Genomic DNA, 23,463 nt, shown 5'->3' with positions numbered 1-23,463 from the left:
GCCTAGTTTTCAAGAGTACCAGCAATCACAACAACAAATACATGATGTTTCTCTTGAGACAGTAGAGGCCACCATCACCTTCAGTAGCGAGAAAGACGATCCCCAATCTGAAATGCTCATCGCCAGGCAAACAGTTGTCCCAGCACCGGAAGTTACGGTTGAAATAGATGAATTCAAAGAAAAATCAGAGGAAACGGGGCTAGAAGCGAAGCAGTTAGTTGATGAGGAGACTGATACTCATACGGAGTACCAACCTGTGGTACCTCACGCTCCGAGCTCAGAAACCATGAAACTGTCACTCTCGCCTGAATCAGATGTTAAGGAGCCTAGTGTGGAGGTAGACTCTTGCAGTGGTATGATGATATGTACACCCGATAAAGAGGGTGACCAGTCTGGTGAGCATATAATTTTTAAAGAACCAGGTAAAACCTTTAATGTTAATGCTTTTGAAGAACTGCAGGTAATTATTCCGATCACTTTCTCTCAACCGTTAGTTCGTAAAGAAGCAAATTTCCTGGAAACGATGTTGAATAAAGACTCATTCTTGTCAACACAAAAGGGTCAACCTGCACACAAATTGTTTAGTATTTTGACACGCATTAATTCATTTGAGGTTGATTTTCGTGCAGGTATGATGACTGATCGATTGTGGCGTCTTAAATTTGGAGAACCGCCGATGCAATTTATAGACCTACGGCCACTAGACGAAATTCCTCCAGAGCCTCCGCCGAGACAATTGTGATGTTTTTCTTTCCCTTATTTTCCTTTTATTTTATTTTATTTTATTTTTACTTAGTTTTCAGGTCTATTTTCTCGTAGTTCGATATTTGTTTTCCATTATTTCGCCACTCAGGTACGCCTTACTTTTCCCGTGCACAGTATTTTCTATTTCCCCTATGCTTTCACATTGAGGACAATGTTCCACTTTAGTTAGGAGGGATGAGTATTCGCATGTGACACTGTGCATGTACACAACTGGGTTTAAAAATAAAAATAAAAAAAAATCAAAAAATCAAAAAGAGAGAGAAAGAAAGGAGGAGCACTGAGGAATTACATTGCATTATGTCATGCTTAACACTGTGCATGTACATGTACTGGGTTTAAAAATAAAAATAAAAAAAATCAAAAAATCAAAAAATCAAAAAGAGAGAGAAAGAAAGGAAGAGCACTGAGGAATTATATTGCATTATGCCATGCTTAACACTGACTCATACCCTTCACATACTTTTGCATAACTTACGAATGACACACTCTGAGTCAATCATGCGTAGTTTTCTCTTTATATGATCTTATGACTCCATGAAGAATCGATTGGTAGTACATTCGTGTTAATTTAACTATATAATTTCCTGTATTTACACGGCATCTCACAAGGCTGAATAAGCACATTCACGTGATTCATTGCACTTAGGGTTTCTTGTGAGCACTGAGAGAACACCCGTGGCGACTATGACACCTTGTGAGATATCCTTGAGCTATTTATCGTCCTTTTGAGCGTTAATATTAAATCAAAGTTCACAGAACTCAATTCTATTTTTTTGGATGATTCCTTGTACACTAGTCTTATTTTTTGATTTGCTAGCCTAGAGGTGACACCTAGTGGGGAGATAGAAACCTAGGTCTTGTAGCCTACTCAAAATGTGAAGGCTGAGCCACCCCTAGAGATAAACTTAATTCATGAACTTCTATTCGAGCTCAATTCCTATTGATGGTATGAAGATTACAAAAGAAGCGTTATATTGTCCTTATTGATCAAGAAAAGACAGAAAATGAAGAATGAGCAGAAAAAAAGAATAAGGAATACACATGCGCATGAAATGAAATGTCAATGCCGGCCCAAATACATATCACAAAAAGTCAAGGACGACACATATTTTCCACGTATGAAGATTCTTCAACTGATTAATGCCTCAGATGCATTCACGATAAGTTTGTGAGTAAGTTGATCTAGGGTGGTCTCAGTTGGATATGGCGAGTAGGTGAGAAGATGTTAGGGTGAAGGACCTGACACCTTATAGATAGGCTAGATCCTTTCCAAACTAGTCCACTCCATATACTTAGCATTGTTCCTTTTAATATGTGGGATGTTTGATCGCGACACTCCTCCTCACATATGACGAGTGAACCCATTCCTTTGAGTGTTTTTGAGGGTATACCAGTTAGGCCAAGTCAAAGCGACCGTTCTGTAGGTGTCCACTGGCGTCCTAGGTGTACCGAGTCAGACACATCACACACACCTCGAGAGTTTACCTGTTTATACCCAAACTTATATGATTGCATTAACTCTAAATGTGCCACTGATTAACTTCATGTGAGTATACTACTCTTAAATGACATATAAATGATGAAACTTGCACGAGTGGCGTGCTTTGGAGTCGTGTGCATTGAATATGAACGAGCTTGTGTGAAATTCAGTATGTTCTTGTATGTGAAGTGATATAGTTATATCGCATGTGCATTGATTTCATGATTATTGGAGTATGTAGTTGTAGACATCACCCTGAGATTCATTCACATCATTTGCTAGAGACTAGCAAAACGTTAGTTGGGGGGTATGATTACGCGTCGAAACTGCGTAATTGGACGTTTAACCCAGGCTTTACAGTTTATATTTTTAATTAAATGTCCAAATTTGTTCAATATTTTAATAAAGTACCAAAATTATCATTCTTGAACTTTATTGCACTATTTATAAAGTTTTGGTAATTTTTTTGTCGCAGGAAAATTCCCGGGAATCAAAACCAACACCTGTTTGTATTTTGTACATAACTTTCCCGTACGTGCTCTGATCGAGACGATTCAAATTTCTAAAGAAAGAGGAAAGAATCATCTACAACTTTTGTGTTTTGAGTTTTGTGAGATACGGGCTACAGAAGAGCAGAATTTGCGACGAACAAAGAACAAATAAAATGAAAAAAATTAAAAAAATTGGATAGTTGATGTGACCCGGCCATGCATAGCCAAGTCGGGTTGGCTAATTGGGTAGGGCTTCTTTTTTTCTCTTTTTAAACCTCTCCTTCAGCGCAGCCTCTCCGATCACACTGCCTCTGTTTTTCTTCTTCTTCTTCTTCTCCTTCTTCTTCTTCTTCTTCTCTTCTCCTTACTTTTCTTTGCTGTTTTTGTCTTCTCTTTTGGTATTTTCTTTTAGCCTTTCTATCTTCCATTATTTCTCTTCTTCTTTTTCCTTCTTCTTCTTCTCCTTTCCCATCTTCTTCCTCCTCTGTTCATCCCTGCAAGCACAGAAATTCCAGAACTTTGAAGACCCGAGAGCCTCACTTCTGCCTTCGGGTTGCTCCAGAACCAGCACAGCCAACACGAGGCCATCTCTTTGTTGCTGCCAGCACTCCAGCAGCAGCCGGCTCCCACAACACCAGCAGCGTCCCTGTTCCAGCCACCAAACCCAACATAGCAGAGCTTCTCCAACCCGAGAACACAGCAGCAGCAGCCCTCTGCACAGCACTTCTGCAATTCCAGCAATTCTTCTCGGACAACACCAGCCAGCTCCCTGCAACTCCAACTCCTCCACAGCAGACTCGAAGCACTCCACGGCAGCCATGCTCTGTTTTTCCTCTCTCTCTCTATTTTATTTTAGTTTATTATTTGTTTGGTTGTTCCTATTTCTTCCATTCTCCATCAATGTCTAGTTGTTTTTTTTTTATTCCAAGTAAAGTTTAAGTTAAATTGTTATTGTTTAGGGAATTTAAATTCTTTGTTTTATTGAGTATTATGTTTCCATTAAAGTTATTTTTTGTTGGTTTTGTTTTTTTTTTTGTTTGAGTATGTTAAGTTTGATTTCTTGAATAAAATACAAAAAGAAAAAAAATTGTCTTTATTTTAGAAAGTAATTTAGTGCCTTTCTTTCGTAAAATTTGATTTTTGATTGAAGTTCGGTTTAATTTAGGTTCGGTTTTTATTAGAGTTTATGTTTTTATTTATCGTATTCTGTTATCGATTAAATCATTAATAGTTTATTTTAGTTCGAGTTTTTAATTCGTGATTAAAGGTTCGGTTTTTATTGCACGTGTGTGTGTTTGGTTTAGTTTCAATTGTGTGTTTTTAATTTCATATTCAAAGTTCCCATCTTTAATTGACACGTGCTTTAATGTTTCCTTAGGTAGATTAGAGTTTATATTCTAGCGTGTTTTAATTCCTTATTTGTAGTTTCTATTTTTAATTAGTGCGTGTCCCAATGTTTCCTTAAGTAAACGTAGGGTTTCTATTTTTGTTTTCTTTTATTTAGTGCATGTTAGTTTTAGGGTTTTTAAATTACGTGTCATTTAATTCGGCAAACGTAAAATTGAACAACTCTTGAAAAACCCGAATCTGAACTGAGTTCAATACCTTTTTAATTTCGATTGGAAGAACGTAAAATCTGAAATTAAACGCATTCCCTGAGGAGACGATCTAGCCCTTGGGCTTAATATTACATGACGTAACTCCTATACTTGGGATAACTTTCGAGCTGCTCATTTTTCAAGTGAGTCACTGGGCAAGGAGACGCATGCGGGGTGCGTGGAGCGCGTGCCGCCGGCTGCCAGAGTTTTCATCAGCACAGGCGAAAGGCACTGAAGAGGCTGCGAGCGCATGTGAGCGCGTGTGGCATCTCCTGGAGTCCGTTTGAGACGTGGTTTTCACCATTGGAATCGTCTCAAAGCAAATCTCACATTGATAGGCTCAATTTTGGATTTTGAGCAACTTCAAATCTGGGAGAAAATTGAATTTTTTCTCTATTCGTCTCTGTTTAGTGGATTTTGGCGTACCTTGACGTTATAATACCACTGATGGGTGAAGGGGACACTCAGTCACTAGTTGTGACTGAAACTCAGTGAGTATTTGCACTCAATTGCAAAAATATTTTATTTCAATCTTGAAAATATATACAGAGAACTTCAAAGAACAACTCTCTCTCTCTTGCTCACTGGTTTTATTCTCTCAACACCACATACTACATTGCACACACACACATCTATTTATAGCTAATTCTAAATCAAGATAATAAACAATTATGGCTGGTAGGTGAGGTTGGTAACCGCCGATCAACAGAAGCGGCTGGTCGGCAGCCGTCGTCAAATATTGCTGCTACCACCAAGTTTACTCTTTCAACAACCATATCACCCATTCCTAGAAAGATAAGCATGGTTGCCATATATGGAGGTCTGCCCAAGAAGAAGTTAGGAGCCAATTAGGGTACTTAGATCAAACAATAAGAAGTCCTAGGAAAGGGTTAAAGCCTGGTTTAGTCGAGGGGAAAAAGTAAACATGCGTCAATTGTCATTCATTCAAAATATCTTTAATAATCCTTTGCCAAAGACATTTAGGTAGCATGAAATTGATAGTTGTGATGGTAGCCAAGGCCCTATTAACCAATATACCATGTTACTCCAGGTGGTTTCAAATGTCGTCAAATCCTAGTCACTTCATATGAGCCATTATGCGCGAATCCTTCACAATGTCACTCAAAGGCAAGGTCTTAAATTTCGAATTTTCAAAAGTACAAAAATTTCGATTTCGATCTCAATTTCAATTTTGATTTGAAAAAATAAGTAGTAAAGCATGGAATTCTTTGTGAAACTTTAGAAATGGTTCACATACATGATAATGTAAGTTTTAGGACTAATATATTACAAGTTAAATACATCTATGTTGTGTATAAGGTGAGAAAGTTGTAATATTTTATGTGTATCAAAAGTATTTGCAAGATAATGTGCAATAAACATATTTAGTTAATACAAATGAAATTCATAAATCATTTAAATCATTGTGGTCCACCCCTTCCCCGGATCCTGCATATGCGGGAGCTTTGTGCACTGAACTGCCTTTTTTTATTTAAATATTATTTATTATATAAATAATGAGAATTTAGGCATTAACAGTTAAATAAAATGCTGTTGTAAGTTTATCTTTTCATATAATTCCAAAAACACTTGTAATAATCTTTTGATTCAATAAAATAAATTAAGACAAAAATTTCACTTCACTTCTAAATTTCTCATTTGAATTTCGAGGAAATTTCATTACATAGTTAATATTTCAATAGGTTTCGCTAAAATTTTGAGATTTCGATAAATTTCAGATAATTCGTTGAGATTTTGATGGAATTATATAAGATGGAAATCAACTGTCATTTCAATTTCAAGGGTGACCGAAATCAGAAATTTTGACGATTTCATGAAAATTTAAGACTGTGCTCAACTAGTGTTGGAAGTTTGAACCTTCCACCGTAATTGTGGCTTCCATCTATCTTAACTATTTGAAATGCACTTCATTAGCACTTGGAAGGTGATAAAATTAAGAGTGCATATGTTGGTGGTGGTGGGACAACGTTGAATTATGCTCAAAGATTCACCATGAAATCCCAAAGTTGATCCTAGATGTCAAGATCATCATCTTAGTGGCAAGGGATTAGTTTAAATTTTTTTTCCTTTTGATTTCTCTGTCTGAAACTCTATAAATCTGTTCACTTAGGTTGACAAACAGTTCAAGTTGTGGAAAGACGAAATTAAACATACAAAAAGGAAATCTTGAAATAAAAAAATTTAGAAAAGAAAAGATGAGTTGAAGGACCATCATGCCTCATCCTTTAGAGGAGGATCTAAACAATCATTGCATAACTATACTTCCCTAAACCTACCTTGTTCAAAAATTTTGATGCAAATCCAAAATGAAGGCTAAATTTATTTAAAGAGATACAAGTATTACCATATAACCAAGACCACAAACTTAACATGATACATGAGCTTGTAGGAATCTAAAAATTGAGATCAAACGTTGGATCATATGAGAATTCATCCACTACAAACCATGCCACTTGATGATCATATTGATGAGGCATTGATACTCAACATTCTTTTGTTCTACGTTGGATCTCTCCCACCTCCTTTAGTTTGAGCACAACATAGCTTCTCGTTAAGTAAGATAATCACTTAATTAGCTTCACCAAAATGGGTATCAACATTCTTAGCATAGGAAAGAACCTTCTTCAATTAAGCAACCACTTATTTCATCTTCGTATTCATCCATAAATAACCCATCATGCCCCCCTCTCTACGAGAACATCTTTGGAACGACTTAAGTTAAACATGTTTGTAAAACAAGTTGCATGTAGGTTAATTATTAAGTATTAGGTCATCCCACCTGACATCGACCTCCCAATCTTTATTCCAGTTAAATCTCAAGTAATAATTGCAATCATTCTAATGCTAAAAGATTGGAGCCTTAATACCACATGTCAGCCATAGGAGTAACTAGTCTTCAATCAAAGCTCTTACCAAAAATGAGAATTTAGAAGGTACCAAGGTCTTAAATTTCAATTCAAACTAAAATTTAGTAGCCCAGTCCTGAAATTTTTATTTCAATTTCAATTTGAAAAAACAATGAAAATTAGTAAAACATGGAATTCTTTTATGAAACTTCAGAAATGGGTAATAGGCACAATAATGTATGTTTTAGGACTAATATATTAAAGATTAAATAGATTTATTGTTGTGTATGAGGTGCAATAGTTGCATCTGGCATTAGAAGCCCCACCGATCTATTGTAAATTAATAGATGGGGACAGGGCTAATTGCATCCCTTTGTGTTTTTATTATATTATAGTCAACTTATTAGTAACCAAAAGGTGATTTCTATCAATAACAACCTTCACACCATCAAGGAATTTTGTTAATGAAAACTCTAGATTGTTAGGCTAAAATTTAACATTCTCAATGCTTTCAACTGAGTCAAATCTGATGGGATAGAACCAGTTAAATTATTTCACTCAAAGCCCAATGACAATCAATGACATGAGAGGCAAATTAGGACTGCCATTAAGGCTGAGCCTGGGTGAATTTATGATAGAAACCTCAGAACTTCAATTGCAACTCAATGCCTACCAGGATCCTTTACACAAATCGTTACTAGACTATTGAGAAACAAGATTTAATTGGTAATTCACAGCACCAAGGAAATCAATTTGAAGTAAATTGCAGTGGCACAATGAAGCCCAGGATCAGCTTGACAACAGGAATTAAAATCGTAACATTACCAGGTATAAACTTCGGCATCAACCTGTTAGAAGATTTTTAAATCCAGGCTCCATAGCTTTGAGGAACCAAATTAAGTAGTTAATTCACATTGAGGTTGAGATCTGCAAAGAGGACAGAGCTCCAATGCCTTCCAAAATGGTTCCAGTGAAATGATTTCCCTGCAGCCATAGCTACATCAGAGACGTCATTCATGCAATCACATCTGTTAGGCCAGTCATCCCAGTCCCATCCTGATCATCAGCCCCAAAATCTGCGTCAATAACTATCCCAAAACTCACAGAATTGCACCAGATAATCAATAGTAGGAAAGTTTCAGCGCCTTGCCAACCATACTGATTTCTCTAAGTCACTCATAAAAGACCACCCAGAAGTTGCATTGAATACACTGCGATCCAAGGCGAGCACCCGCGCACTGATGAGGCCCTGGAAGAAATCAAATGGAACTGTATAAAATTCATGAAAATCCAAGAATGCAAATTGCAATTCCATCCATCCATGGGCAATTTTCTATTTGCATTGGTTTCTTTGAAGACTCAAATTGGAGAGCATTGAGAGCTGGTTGAAGTACCCAAGAAAGGTTCCCTTTAAACTCAAACCCTGAACCAGAATGCAGGACAACTTCACCAGAGCAAAAGACATGAGGCCACAGAGGAGGGCCTCGTGGATTTCAGGTGCTCTGGATTTTCCAAACCTTTATTAAAATCATTGAGAATTTTAAGATCATTAGGACCAGTGACACAATATGCTACTCCAAGAAAGCACAAAAGTAATGCAAATCACAGATTCCTTCCGTCATCTTCTTATTGCAGCAGTACACCAGACAGAATAATAACCAGAAGAACCAGGAATACAGAAGCAGGAATCACAGCCACAATGACAATGATGCGCATTCTTTTGGTAATTTTCAGCTTGGATTGCACTTGAAAATGAAACAGAAAAATTACTTTCCACAGTTAAAAAACTCAACTACCAGAAATGATTGAAATACAGAAGTTTGAATGGTCCTACATGCTATAAAAAGATGCAAAAATAAAATCAACTGTATCCTTTGTCGCTTGTTGTATTCCAAAATTAAATTTTTTTTCTCTGAATGTTTAGAATGTTACTGTGTTTCATCTTAAACCATGGTAAGAACTTTACAATTTCAACACGGACATCCTTTTTTGTCTCTCTGATTCTCCAGTTATGCCTATCATTGGAGGTGATGGATATTGAAAGTGATAGTGTAATCCCAAGATAGGGGTGAATTGGGCATTTTAAAATTTTAAAGTGTGGATGCTTGATTAATTTTAAAACTTATTTACCAAGTACTCTAAATATATCAATCACCGTGGAAATCTAATCAGCAAACAACTATACCAATGAACAATCCTAAATATAAAATCAAACTACAAGGTACATTATTTTTCCAGCAAATTAATATTGGCAACAAGATATTTAACCATACAAGTATTATCCTTGTATTTGAACAATTAAACAATCAATATTAGTCAATCCCTGCAGATTAAATCACATCTGAATTTACAGCTACAGCAGCGTTTGATTACAATGGAGATCTAAATTATTCAAGATATCCACAAATCAACCTCAACATTCATACCATTCCCAAGTCAGAACTAATTCATCCACAGAAGATAAAATCAATAAATATGTGCGGGAAACTAAAGAGATAAAGGGAAAGAACAACACCGAGATTCTTTACAAGGTTCAGCAACATGCCTACGTCCTTGCCTCAAGCAACCCGCTGTGAGGATTTCCTTAACTCTCTCCGTTCAATAGGTGGAATACCTCTCTCCTTTCAATAAGTGGAGCACCTCTGTCCTTTCAGTAGGTGGAGCACCTCTCAAGCAAGAACACCCTCTTGCTTGGCCGATTCTATCCCCGAATCGATTGTTTACAAAACAAATTACAGCAGCAGATTTTCGTACAAGAAGAAACTCTCTCAAAAGAGCGAATATGTACAAGTTAAAATCACCAATATACTCTCAAAAGGTATTGCTATGAAGCTCAAGGAGATAGGTTAGGTTTTCTGGGTTTTGAAAGTTTTGAACTTGAAGAACAAACCAGAAAATATTTTGCAATAGAAGAGAACGGCGCACAGCAGCTTATGAAAGATAAAATCAATGAATGCTATTTGGTTGCCCTAACATGTTTAGGGTTAGCCTTTTATAATTAGGTTTGAAATATGACTGTTTGGGCATGTTTTGGTAAGATAATCTTTCAAAAATCAGAAAGATTTTAGGCTGTTTCCGAGAGTTGTCACAGCGCTTCAGTCGCCTGAACCATGTGTTCAGGTCGCCCGAACCAATTAAAATTGAATTTTCAAAGTGAAAGTACAGGTTTGGCTGCCTGAACTCTAAGTTTGGTCGCGGAAACTTGTTCGGTCGACTGAACTTTAGGTTCAGTCGCCCAAACTCCCTAGGAAATTTCAGATGCGATTTTCCTGAACACCCTTCAGCATTTTGAGCATAACTTTTTCTAGAGAACTCCAAAAAGGGCGATCTAGGTATCAATAGAAAGCTAAGAAAAAATCTCATTACTTTCGTGTTGAAGACTGCTGAAGAGAAGAAGATATAGATAGAGAAAATTGCACTTCAAGACTGCTACAGAAAAAACAAGGGAATTTGGAGAATCCTGTTTTGGGGCTTTTCATTCCAAAAATAATTTTAACCTTTTTGAAATAACTTTTGACCTTATAAAAATATTTTCCAAGTATTTTAAAAAGGTATCTAGGTCCAAGTAATTAACCTAATAGTTTCATAAATAAAGACCAATTGAGAAGTACTTACATGAAACCTAGTTTACAATACTCAATATAAACTAACTGGGTCTTCATATCCTTAAGTTTGATCTTCATCCAAACTTTACTTCAATAGCCATCTTTGATATGCTTGTATTCTTCATGGTTTTCCATTTTTCATCTTTCATTGTGCTTTTTTATTGAAATACTTGTACATACACTTAAAAGTACAATCAGATGTCTTGGTTTGTCATCATCAAAAAGGGGGAGATTAAGTCTTATTAGGCCAACAATCTCCCCATTTTTTATGATGACAAACAAGGAGCAAAATGAGGTAGCCTTGATAAAGCTCCCTCTCACAATAAGCATAAACATAAAATAAGCAATGTAAAATTATTTAATAAGCTTAATTGTGATTTAAATACTCCCCTTTGACAAAAAATTTTCCCACTTTCGACTTAAAATTCAAAAGGTATTTTATAATAAATTTTTGTATTTTGCTCAAAAATTCTCCCCCTTTTCGTCATCCTTCCCCAAAGTCGCACCGCAATTTGCCTTAGTCTTTGTTTGGGGCATTTTGCTTTCAAAGGAGAATAACTGAATGTTTAAAACCCTAGGAATCGTGGGTAGGTGTTGTAGGAAGATGATTTTCTTACTTTGATCGGAGGACTTTGAGATTTAGACTCGAAGGAGATCAATGAGAAGAAATTTCGAGTGAGTGATGAACAGGGTCTATTGATTGGAATATGAAAAGTTAAGGTTTTGCATTGAGGAGTATTTAAAATCCCGTCCCTCCAGTCGCCTGGGGTCCTGAGGTCAATCGCCTGACAATTAGCAAATTTTATTTTTTACAAGTCAGTAGCTTGTCAATCGACTGGGGTCTCAGGCTCAGTCGCCTGACCTCACCAAACTTTCAAACAAACACTTTTCACTCATTATGTATCCTTCCTAAACAACTTCCCCACTATGTAATAGGTCAAGTTCTCTTCTTATTGATATAAACCTATCTTCTGGAAGAGGTTTGGTGAAAATATCCACCCATTGGTCATTTGTATTCACAAATTCAAGTAATATATCTTCTTTTTGCACATGATATCTTAGGAAATGATGTCTTATGTCTACATGCATGGTTCTTGAGTGTGATATAAGATTTTGGAAATATTTATAGCACTAGTATTATCACACTTTATAGGTATAGCTGAGTACTCTAAATTATAGTCTTTTAATTGTTGTTTCATGTACAGTGTTTGTGCACGGCAACCACCTGTTGTTACATACTCAACTTCAGTAGTAGATAAGGCTACGGAGTTTTTTTTCTCAGAGAACCAAGAGACGAGAGACAATCCTAGAAAGTGACAAGTTCCACTTGTACTTTTTCTATCAATCTTACATCCAGCAAAATCAGCATCCGAATAACTAATCATCTCGAAGCCAGTGTCCTTAGGATATCATAGACCTAAGTCAATAGTGCCTATCAAATATCTTAAGGTTCTTCTTTTTTTCTTTTTTTTGTCCCACATTGGTAGAATAGTTCCACATTGGTATAAAAAGTTGTTTTGAATTTTTTGTATTATTTGTCCCACATTGGAGAAAGTGTTTTTTGGACTTGAGGTTGAAGCTATATAAAGAGTTCAACTCTCCATTTGTAAAACACACCTCAAAGTTGTACTTTGTCAAGAAGTAGTGGATTGATCGTCGGCGCCCGATGACGTAGGTAATTCTATACCAAACCTCGTTAATTTCTTGTCTTGTTCTTTTTTTTGTTTTATTATTAGTTTCTGCATTGCTTTAGTTTCTTATATATATTCAATAGTAATAGTTGTAGTATTGGTGTTTGACACAAGTGGGGTGCCCGGTACAACAATTGGTATCAGAGCTAGGTTGAATAGTGTTGATACGGAGGTGTTCCTCTGTTAGGATCCTTGATTCCACGTTTGATGATTAAGAAAGACCTTGTCTAAGCGAGTGCTCAGAGACCATTGCGGCTCAGTCGCTCCCTGGAGGTCGGCCTGGTCAAAATGGAATTTCATAGGATAAAACAGAATAGACACAGTTGGTATGTACTATTCATCCTATGCCTTTTGCTTTGTTGGTTGCTATTGAATATATAGAAGATGGCAGAAACTAGTATAGCAGTAGAAGAAACTTTGTCCACACGAACTCCAACCCCTTCGGCTTCAATATTATCATCGAAGGCGATAGCTAATGCTCGGTTTTAGGTGGAGAAATTTGATGGTACCAAAAATTTTGGTATACGACAATGTGAGGTGATGGACATCTTGTATCACCAAAAACTAGATATTGCTTTGGATAATAAACCAGTAGATAAGGGTGACAGAGATTGGGAAAAGATCAATCGTTAGGCATGTGGTACGATTCGTCTATGTCTCGCTAAAAATCAGAAATATTGTGTTATGAGGGAGACATCTGCAAAGAAATTGTGGAAGACATTGGAAGATACATTTATGATCAAGAGTTTAGAAAATCGGCTCTATTTGAAAAAGAAATTGTTTCGCTTCCAGTATCAACCAGGTATTTTGATTAATTACCACATAAATGCTTTTAATAAAATTTTGGCCGATTTTTTAAATTTGGATGAAAAGGTGAAAGATGAGGATAAAGTCATATTGTTACTAAATTCTCTCCCTGATGAGTATGAACATTTGACCACCACTTTATTGTATGGGAAAGATAAAATTACTTATGATGTTGTTTGTACTGCATTGATTAGTACTGAATGCAGAAAGAAGGATCAGAGGGTCCATAAGGAAACAGCAGAAGCACTAACAATAAGGGGACGTTCTCAGAGTCGTATGCCTGGAAGGATGAGTAAATCTCATGAGAGGAGTAAATCTCGTGGGAGACCTGCTAAAGATGAATGCGCCTTTTGTCATGAGAGAGGGCATTGGAAGAAAGATTGCCCTAAATTACAGCAGAAGAATAAGGGCAAAGCACATTCTAATGCCAATATAACCAATATGATGGAAGTGAGTCAGATTTTTCTCTTGTTGGAACATCTTTGTCACATTATTTTGGTGAGTGGATTTTGGATTCTAGTTGTTCCTATCACATATGTCCCAATAGGGAATAGTTTTTTAATTTTGAAGAATTAGATGGTGGGGTTGCTTTTATGGGAAATTGTAATATTTGTAAAACAACTAGAATAAGATCAATACAGTTGAAATGTCAAGATGGAACTATTAAGACCTTGACTGATGTTAGGTATGTTCCAAGCCTAAAGAAGAATCTGATTTCATTGGGTGCCTTAGAATCTAAAGGGTTCACTATCACTTTGAAAGATAGAACCTTAAAGATTAAATCAGGTGCGCTGGTGGTGATGAAAGGAATAAGGAAAAATAACTTGTATTATATCATTGGCTCAGCCGCTATTGTTTCTAAGAAAGATGCAGGTTCAGATACAACCAGGTTATGGCATATGCGATTAGCACATGCAGGAAAAAAAATTTTACAACAATTAGCTAAGCAAGGCTTGTTAAAGGGTGCAAAGGTGTGCAAACTTGAATTTTGTGAGCATTGCATTCTGGGAAAACAAACTAGAGTGAAATTTGGCACTATGATCCACCAGACTGAAGGTATTTTAGACTACATCCATACAGATGTATGGGGGCCCACAAAAACGACTTCGTTGGGTGGTATATATTATTTTGTCACTTTTGTTGATGATTTTTCCAAAAGAGTTTGGGTGTATTCTATGAAGCATAAAAATGAAGTGTGATATTTTTCTTAAGTGGAAAAAATTAGTTGAAACTCAAACTAGCAGAAAGATTAAATGGCTCAGATCGGATAATGGTGGTGAATACATGAGTGACCCGTTTATGAAGGTATGTCAGGATGAAGGTATTGCTCGACACTTCACAGTTCGAGATACACCATAGCAGAATGGGGTGGTAGAGCGTATGAATCAGACTTTACTGGAGAAAGTTCGATGTATGTTGTCTAATGCTGGGTTAGACAAAAGGTTTTGGGCTGAGGCTATTAGATATGCGTGTCATCTCATCAATCATCTACCATCATCTACAATAGGGGGAAAAACACCCTATGAGGTATGGTCTGGAAAGCCTACTAGTGATTATGATCCTTTACATGTATTTGGTACTATGGCTTATTATCATGTTAAAGAATCTAAGTTAGATTCAAGAGCCAAGAAAGCAATATTTTTGGGGATAAGTGCAGGAGTTAAAGGATACCGTCTTTGGTGTCTAGAAACGAAAAAAATGATTTTAAGCAGGGATGTGACTTTTGATGAACTTGCGATGATGAAGAAAACAATACACAAGGAGTCATGAATTGAAGAGAAGACCAGTGGTACTCAACAACTGGTGGAGGTTGAGACAATTTTGGGAAACCCAATGAGAAATGAGACTACACAAGGTAACTCTCCAGTTATGGTGGGGAATAGTGTACAAGAAAAAGAGATTTCAATTCAAGAATCTTCACAACAACAAGAATCAATTGTTTCTCAGAGGCCAAGACGAGAAATTCGAAAACCTGCTCGGTATACTGATATGGGGCATATGCACTTCTAGTTGTGGATGATAATATTCCTTACACTTTCAAAGAAGCAATTAGGAACTCTGAATCAGACAAGTGGAAAAGAGCGATGGATGAAGAAATGCAGTCTCTTCATCAGAATCAGACTTGGGAACTAACCCAGCTGCCCAAGGGTAAGAAAGCAATTGGTTGCAAATGGGTTTATGTAAAGAAAGAAGGATTTCCAAATGCAAATAATGTTCACTTCAAAGCTAGATTGGTAGCTAAGGGCTACACACAAAAGGAAGGCATTGATTATAATGAGGTATTTTCTCAAGTTGTTAGACATTCTTCCATTCGAATTTTGTTGGCTTTAGTAGCACAATTTGATCTTGAACTAGTTCAGCTCGATGTAAAAACTGCATTTTTACATGGTGATTTAGAAGAGGAAATCTACATGACTCAACCAGATGAATTTCAGGTTGCTCGAAAAGAAAATTGGGTATGTAAACTAGGTAAATCGTTGTATGGTTTAAAAAAGTGTCCAAGACAGTGGTACAAACGATTTCATCAGTTTATGATGGGTCAGAAGTACATCAGAAATAAACATGATCATTGTGTTTATTTTCGCAGACTAAAAAATGAATCTTTTATATATTTACTCTTGTATGTTGATGATATGTTGATAGCTTCAAAGAATAGGGAAGAAATCAACAAGTTGAAAAGTCAATTAAATCAAGAGTTTAAGATGAAAAATCTTGATGAAGCAAAGAAGATACTCGGCATGAAGATTCGCAGAGACAGAATGAGAGAAAGAGTTAGTTTGTCACAAAAACAGTATTTGAAGAAGGTAGTACAGAGTTTTGGCATGTCTGAGCAGTCAAAACTAGTAAACACTCTTCTTGCTCCTCATTTCAAACTTATTGCGGCTTTATCTCCTAAATCAGATAAGGAACGTAAGTATATGTCACAGGTTCGTTATGCAAGTGTTGTTGGTAGTCTAATGTATGCAATGGTTTGTACTAGACCTGATATTTCACAAGCTGTTAGTATGGTGAGCAGGTATATGCATGATCCGGGTAAAGGAGATTGGCAAGCTGTGAAATGGATTTTGAGATATATTATGAATACGATTGATGTTGGTATAGTATTTGAGAAAAATCATACTATTGATCAACGTGTTGTTAGATATATGGATTCTAATTTTGCAGGTGATTTAGATAAACGTCGATCAACTACTGGATATGTTTTTACATTTTCTAATGGTCCAGTGAGTTGGGGGTCTACCTTACAGTCTATCATTGTCTTGTCTACAACAAAAGCAAAGTACATGGCAACTTCAGAGGCTGTTAAGGAAGCTATTTGGTTGCAGGGTTTACTTGAAAATTTGGGAGTTGTTCAGATGCACATTGTTGTGTTCTGTGATAGCCAGAGTGCTATTCATTTGGCAAAGAACCAAGTCTATCATGCACAAACGAAGCACATCGACGTTCGGTTTCATTTTATGCAGGATATTATTGATGGAGACAAAATACTTCTTTAAAAGATTGCTACAACTGAAAATCCTGCAGATATGTTGACCAAGATTGTGACAACAATTAAGTTCAAACATTGTTTGGACTTGATCAATATCTTGCAAGTCTGAGTATTTTTGGAAGGCGCCGATGATGTGGAACTCTAGAAAATGTTGATGACTGAAAAATTTGTTGAATTTATTGTCAAGGTGGAGATTTATTATTTTTTTGTCCCACATTGGTATAAAAAGTTGTTTTGAATTTTTTGTATTATTTGTCACACATTGGAGAGAAGTATTTTTTGGACTTGAGGTTGAAGCTATAGAAAGAGCTCAACTCTTCATTTGTAAAACACACCTCAAAGTTGTACTTTATCAAAAAGTAGTGGATTGATCATCGGCGCCCAAGGACGTAGGTAATTCTATACCGAACCTCGTTAATTTCTTGTCTTGTTCTTTTTTATGTTTTATTATCAGTTTCTACATTGCTTTAGTTTCTTATATATATTCAATAGCAATAGCTGTAGTATTGGTGTTTGACACAAGTGGGGTGCCCGGCACAACATTTTTTACCGCTATCTGGTGAGATTCCTTAGGGGCTAATTGAAAACGGGCGCACATATATACACTAAACATTATATTTGGTCTACTAGCTATCAAGTATAGCAGACTACCTATCATACCTCGATAGTATTTCATGTCAACTGGTTTTCCCTTTTCATCCTTCTCAAGACTTATGGAAGTACTCATTAGTGTTCCCATAGACTTATTCCTTTCATGTCAAACTTTTTAAACATGTCATTTATATATTTTGATTAATTTATAAATGTTCCATTTTTAGCTTGCTTGATTTGTAGTCCTAGGAAGTAATTTAACTCTCCCATCATACTCATTTCAAATTGCTCTTGCATACATTTTGCAAAATTCTTACACAAATCTTCGTTTGTAGCACCAAATATAATATCATCAACATAGATTTGTATGATAAGTATATCTTTTTTTTTAGATTTAATGAACAAGGTGTTGTCCGCCTTTCCTCTTGAAAATCCATTTTCTAGTAAGAATCCACTCAACTTCTCATACCAAGCTCCAGGAGCTTGTTTTAACCCATATAAGGCTTTTGTTAATCTAAATACGTGATCAGGGTTTTTTATATCCTCAAAACCAAGAGGTTGTGCCACATAGACTTCTTCATGTATAAATCTATTTTAAAAAAACACTTTTTACATCCATTTGATATAATTTAAATTCTTAGTGAGATGCATTAGCTAATAACATTCTCATGGCTTCCATTCTTGCTATGGAAGCAAATGTTTCATCGTAGTCTATTCCTTCTTCTTGATTATATCCTTGAGTCACGAGTCTTGCCTTATTTCTTACTACAATACCATTTTCATCCTATTTATTCCTAAATACCCATCTTGTTCCAATTATTGAATGATCATCGGGACTAGGAACTAATTTTCATACTCTATTTATTTCAAACTGATTTAATTTTTCTTGCACTGCTACTATTCATGAATCATCACTTAACGCTTCTTCAATGTTCTTAGGTTCTTCTTGAGATAGAAATGCATAATGATTACATAGGTTTTTCAATGAAGATCTAGTTGATACTCCTCGTGATAGTTCTCCTATGATTTGATCTTTTGGATGATTTCTTACAAATTTCCATTCTTTAGGTAACTTAGAATTTTCAGTAGAATCATCATTTGGAGTTACTTCATTTTTCTCTTCTTTCACTTCTATGATTTCTAAGTCTTCTAGTTTTTGTGTAGCATCGGTTTTAACTTCTTCAATATCAATTGCTTGCGTAAATGGATTTACTTCATCAAAGGTTACATGATTCTATAATTGTGGTTGTTCTTTTATTATAGATTTTAAATGCTTTACTATTTAACGCATACCCTATCAAGATTCCTTCATCTGATTTTGCATCAAATTTCCCTAAGTTATCTTTGACATTTGGTACAAAGCACTTGCATCCAAATACATGAAAGTAAGCTATGTTAGGCCTTCTTCCTTTCCATAATTCATAGGGGGTTTTATTTAAGATTAATCTTATGGAAACTCTATTCATTACATAACATGCGGTATTAACCGCTTCAACTCAAAAGTACTTAGGTAACTTGTGTTCATTTAACATGGTCCTAGCCATTTCTTGAAGGGATCTATTCTTTCTTTCAACAACTCCATTTTGTTGTGGAGTTCTGGGTGCTAAAAAGTTGTGTTTTATTCCATGTTCATTGCAGAATTTATCAACATCTTTATTATTGAATTCTCTTCCTTGATCACTCCTGATATTTAAAACACTATATCCTTTTTCATTTTGAAGTCTTTTACACAAGTTTATCAACATATTGCAAGCTTCATCTTTTGAGGCTAAGAAGAGTACCCATGTAAACCTAGAGTAGTCATCAACAATGACGAAAGCATATTTCTTTCCTCCTAGACTTTGTGTTCTAGGGCCAAATAAATCTAAGTGGATAAGCTCTAAGGGTCTGCTAGTGGAAATATGTTTCTCCTTCTTAAAGTTGGACTTAGTTTGCTTTCCCAATTGACAAGCATCACATATTTTATCCTTTACAAACTTAGAGCTTGGTAGTCCTCTAACTAAGTTCTTTTTAACTAATTTTGATAGTAAGTCCATACTAACATGTCCTAATCTTCTATGTCATAGCCAACTTGTTTCATTCATGGCTGCTAAGCATGTAATATATTGAGATTTTAGATTTTCAAAATTTATGCAATACACGTTATCAACTCTTTTAGCGGTGAATAAAACATTATGTTTTTCTCTATTTTCAACAATACATTTGTCTTCTTTGAAGATTATGGCAAATCTTTTATCACTTAATTGACTTATACTTAAAAGATTATGTTTCAACCCATCTACCAACAACACATCATCAATGGTCAAAGAAGGTTCTTTACCTATTTTCCCAATTCCAATAATTTTACCTTAGTATTGTCGCCGAACGTGACATATCCACCATCTTTTTGCATTAGTGAGGTGAATTTGGATTTATCTCCGATCATGTTCCTTGAACACCCGTTGTCCAAGTACCATTTTTCTTTTGATGGGGTTATCCTAAAGCAAACCTACAAGAAGGGTTCAACGTGTTATTTTTAGGTACCCAAACCTTCTTAGGTCTTTTTATTTCAGATTTATTTTCTTTGACTTTCCATACTTTCTTGACTTTAACATTTTTTCTTTTGAATGGGCATTCAAATTTTATATGTCCCTTTTTCTTACACAAGAAGCACGTAGTGTGTTTATAGATATTTGTGGAAGATGTGCTTGCATAATACTTTGATTCCTTTACAAAGTATCTCATATATAGATTCTTTTTATTTTTGAAATTAGGAATAGCTTCCCAAGAGGGGGGGTGAATTGGATTCTAAAAATTTCTTTTGATTCCTTTTAAAATACCTTAAACTTCTTTTATTTCTTTTAACCAATTCTTAACTTATTTTTTAATTCTTTAATCAATCAAAAACTTAGTTCTTTTATCCAATCAATTAAACACAATCTTCAAACCACACAATCAATTTATTTGCCAAGCACAAGTTAAACAACAAACAACCAAACCAAGATATAAAGTATTCATCACTTTGGTAATATAAGATCTTGAGATAGTTTGTTTGTTTATATAAGCCCTGTGATTATGAATTATAATTTATGCTTGCTGAAGTAAAGCCCTGTATAAATAAATCCAATCACTCTTTCCAAATATTTAGAATTCAAATAAACTCTTGGTAAATTTATCTTTGGGGTGTTAACCAAATAACGTACTCCCGTATGGTTTCCGCAAGATATGGTGTAACCAACGTACTCCCTTTCGGTTTCCGCAACCCAAATCAAAATTGGACTTTAAGTTTACTTGATTTCCAAATATGCGTAGTATGTATAATTTAGATATTTAAATCATCCACGCAGTTGTATATGAACTGAAAATAAAGAATAGGGAAAGAGAGAGTGAGATGGAGATTTTTACGAGGTTCGGCTTATACCCAGCCTACGTCCTCGCCTTTAGCAAACCACCAAAGGATTCACTAAACCTGTTCCGTTGACGGGTGGAACAAAACCAATTACAACATTCCTTGGTTAAGGCTAGAGCCGACCTTCTCCAAACGATATTCCCTCGTTCGGTCACTCCTTACATACGCTAGAGTCCGCCTCTCTAAGCAATATCCCCTTACTTAGCCAACGATCCAAACACCTTAGAACGTCAATGAACTACAAGAAACACAAGATAAAATCTGCGTACAAGTATACTCTCTCAAAGAGCAAGTTAGTACAATTTTAGCACTATATACTTCAATGTAAAATATCAATAGAAAATAGAATGAAGCTCAAGTGTAGAATTCACCAATATCCTTCTTAGAAGAGGATTAGCAGTAGGAATTCAAAGAAAGAATGATCAGCACTTCAGAATTCTCAGCAAAAGAATTTTTCAATGAGTGAGCAAGAGAACTTAGGAAGAACAAGAGTACTTTCAGCTTCTCAAAACAGATTTTTTAATTCTTAGCATTTTATTTTTGTTTTACAAAACCATGTATTTATAGGCTTTCAAACTTGCAAAAGTTTCCTTAAAGAATTTCCCTATTTATTAGAATATTTAAGGTTCAAACAGCTATAATTTAAAACATTAGAATTTTAAAAATTTGTCTGTTGAACAGTTTTTAAATGTTTGACAGCAGTGACCCCGTTTCAGTGTTTTGGTCATAACTTTTTCTGTATAACTCCAAATTAGGTGTTCTTGGTGTCAAAAGAAAGCTAAGAGAAAATCCTACAACTTCCATGTTGACAACTCTTTAAAATAATGAGTTTTTGATACAGAAAAATTCACCTCAATGCGGCTGTATAAAAACTGACAGCATTTGGGAAAACTCTTTTCGGTGCTTTTTATTCAAAAAATGATTCTAACCTTTTTTAAAATAATTTTTGACCTTATAAAAATATTTTTCAGGTATTTTAAAAAGTATCTAGGTCTAAGAAGTTAACCTAAGAGCTTCAAAATATTTCAAACGATATTTTAAATATTAAAGCACTTACATGAGACTTCTAAAATATTAACATTCTAAATTCTTGAGTCTTCATGCTTTGTCCTTGGATTGAATCCATCTTTTCTTCAAACTTCCATATTCTTTGAGCTTTCTTACTTTGCCTTTCTTTAGCTCTTTTGACTTTAATATACCTTGGCTTTCAACAACTCATTCATGTCCTCATATTTCTTCAACAAGTAATTCATGTCTTGGCTCATTTAAGCTTCATTTGATCCTTGTGAGCATTTTGACCTTGCTTCCATCATATTTGATCCTCGTGGGCACTTTGGCCTTACTTTCACATATATGAACCCTGAAATATCATTACTCACACAAATACATTAAATTTCACTTGTTTGTTAGCATCAAAACAAGATAATAAGATTTTAAGCCTTGTAAGGCCAACAATTTTTGTTCTCAATTCCATTATATCCAATTCCTTCTTAGTCTAATGACATTTTTTGGGTTTCAATCAACTTTTCAAAGTTCTCTTTTCCTTTTTGTAAAAATGTAGATGATTTTATCCTTATCCTCAATTTTACTTTTACGGTCTTTTATTTCTAACTCTTTCTTGCTTTCACCATTTACTTGAAGTTTTACCAAATCTTGAGGCATCTTGTTTATTTTCTTCATGAGATCAACAATGTGTGATTCTTTTTCTTTTTCAACTGATTTTGAAGTTTCTAGTTGATTTTTAAGTGTTTCATTTTGTTCTTTTAAAGCTATGTTTCTTTTAGATACTTTTATGAACCTATTATGTAACGCAAACAACTCAGCCTGAATTTCTCTATATGAAGACATACTTTCACATTTGTCATTACAAGATTCATCACTAGACTCTTCAAATGAGCTAGAATAGGAGTTTACCTCATCATCTTTTGCCATGAAGCAGATGTTTGCCACTTCTTGCTCACTTGATTCACTCTCCAATTCACTTGAGCTTGTGTTATCCCATTTAGTAGCTCTCATTGCCTTCTTCTTCTTCTTCTTTTCCTTCTTGAGCTGTGGACAATCTTTTTGCAATTGTAACATGTAGGAGGTTCATTTTTAGTTTCCTCTTTGCTTGTTTCTCCTTTTTCAGATTTTGAGCTTCTGAATTTTCTAGAAAATTTCTTATTTCTTTTAAAGAACTTTCCAAGTCTCCTAGTGAGTAATACTATTTCATCATCGTCTAATTCGTTTTCATCTTCTTCTTCACTAGAGCTTTCTTTTGCAGCTTTAAGAGCTATTGATTTATTTTGTTTGTTATTTTTAGTATTTCTTTCATTCATAGGCATCTCATAAGTGAGAAAAGATCCAATTAATTCATCTAAGGAAGTATTTTCAAGTTTCTTTCTTTTGTTATAGCAATGACCTTAGGTTCCCATATTGGAGGAAGTCCTCTAAGGATTTTTCGAATCATCTCATAAGTTGAGTAATTTTTCCCTAAAGCATTGAGGGAGTTTATTATATGGGTAAACCTAGTGTACATACTAGTAATAGTCTCATCCGGGTTCATCCTAAAAGCCTCACATGTGAGCATGTCAATTCTACTATCTCTAATATCAATTGTTCCTACATAGGTTACCTCTAATTTTTCCCATATTTCTTTGGTTGATTTACATGCCATAACCGTATTGAATTCATTTACATCAAGAGCACAA

This window comes from Malania oleifera, chromosome 2, assembly GCF_029873635.1.
Source record: "Malania oleifera isolate guangnan ecotype guangnan chromosome 2, ASM2987363v1, whole genome shotgun sequence".
In the NCBI taxonomy this organism is placed as follows: Eukaryota; Viridiplantae; Streptophyta; class Magnoliopsida; order Santalales; family Ximeniaceae; genus Malania; species Malania oleifera.
The sequence above is the reverse complement of the archived record's forward strand: the minus strand, read 5'-3'. Positions refer to the sequence as shown.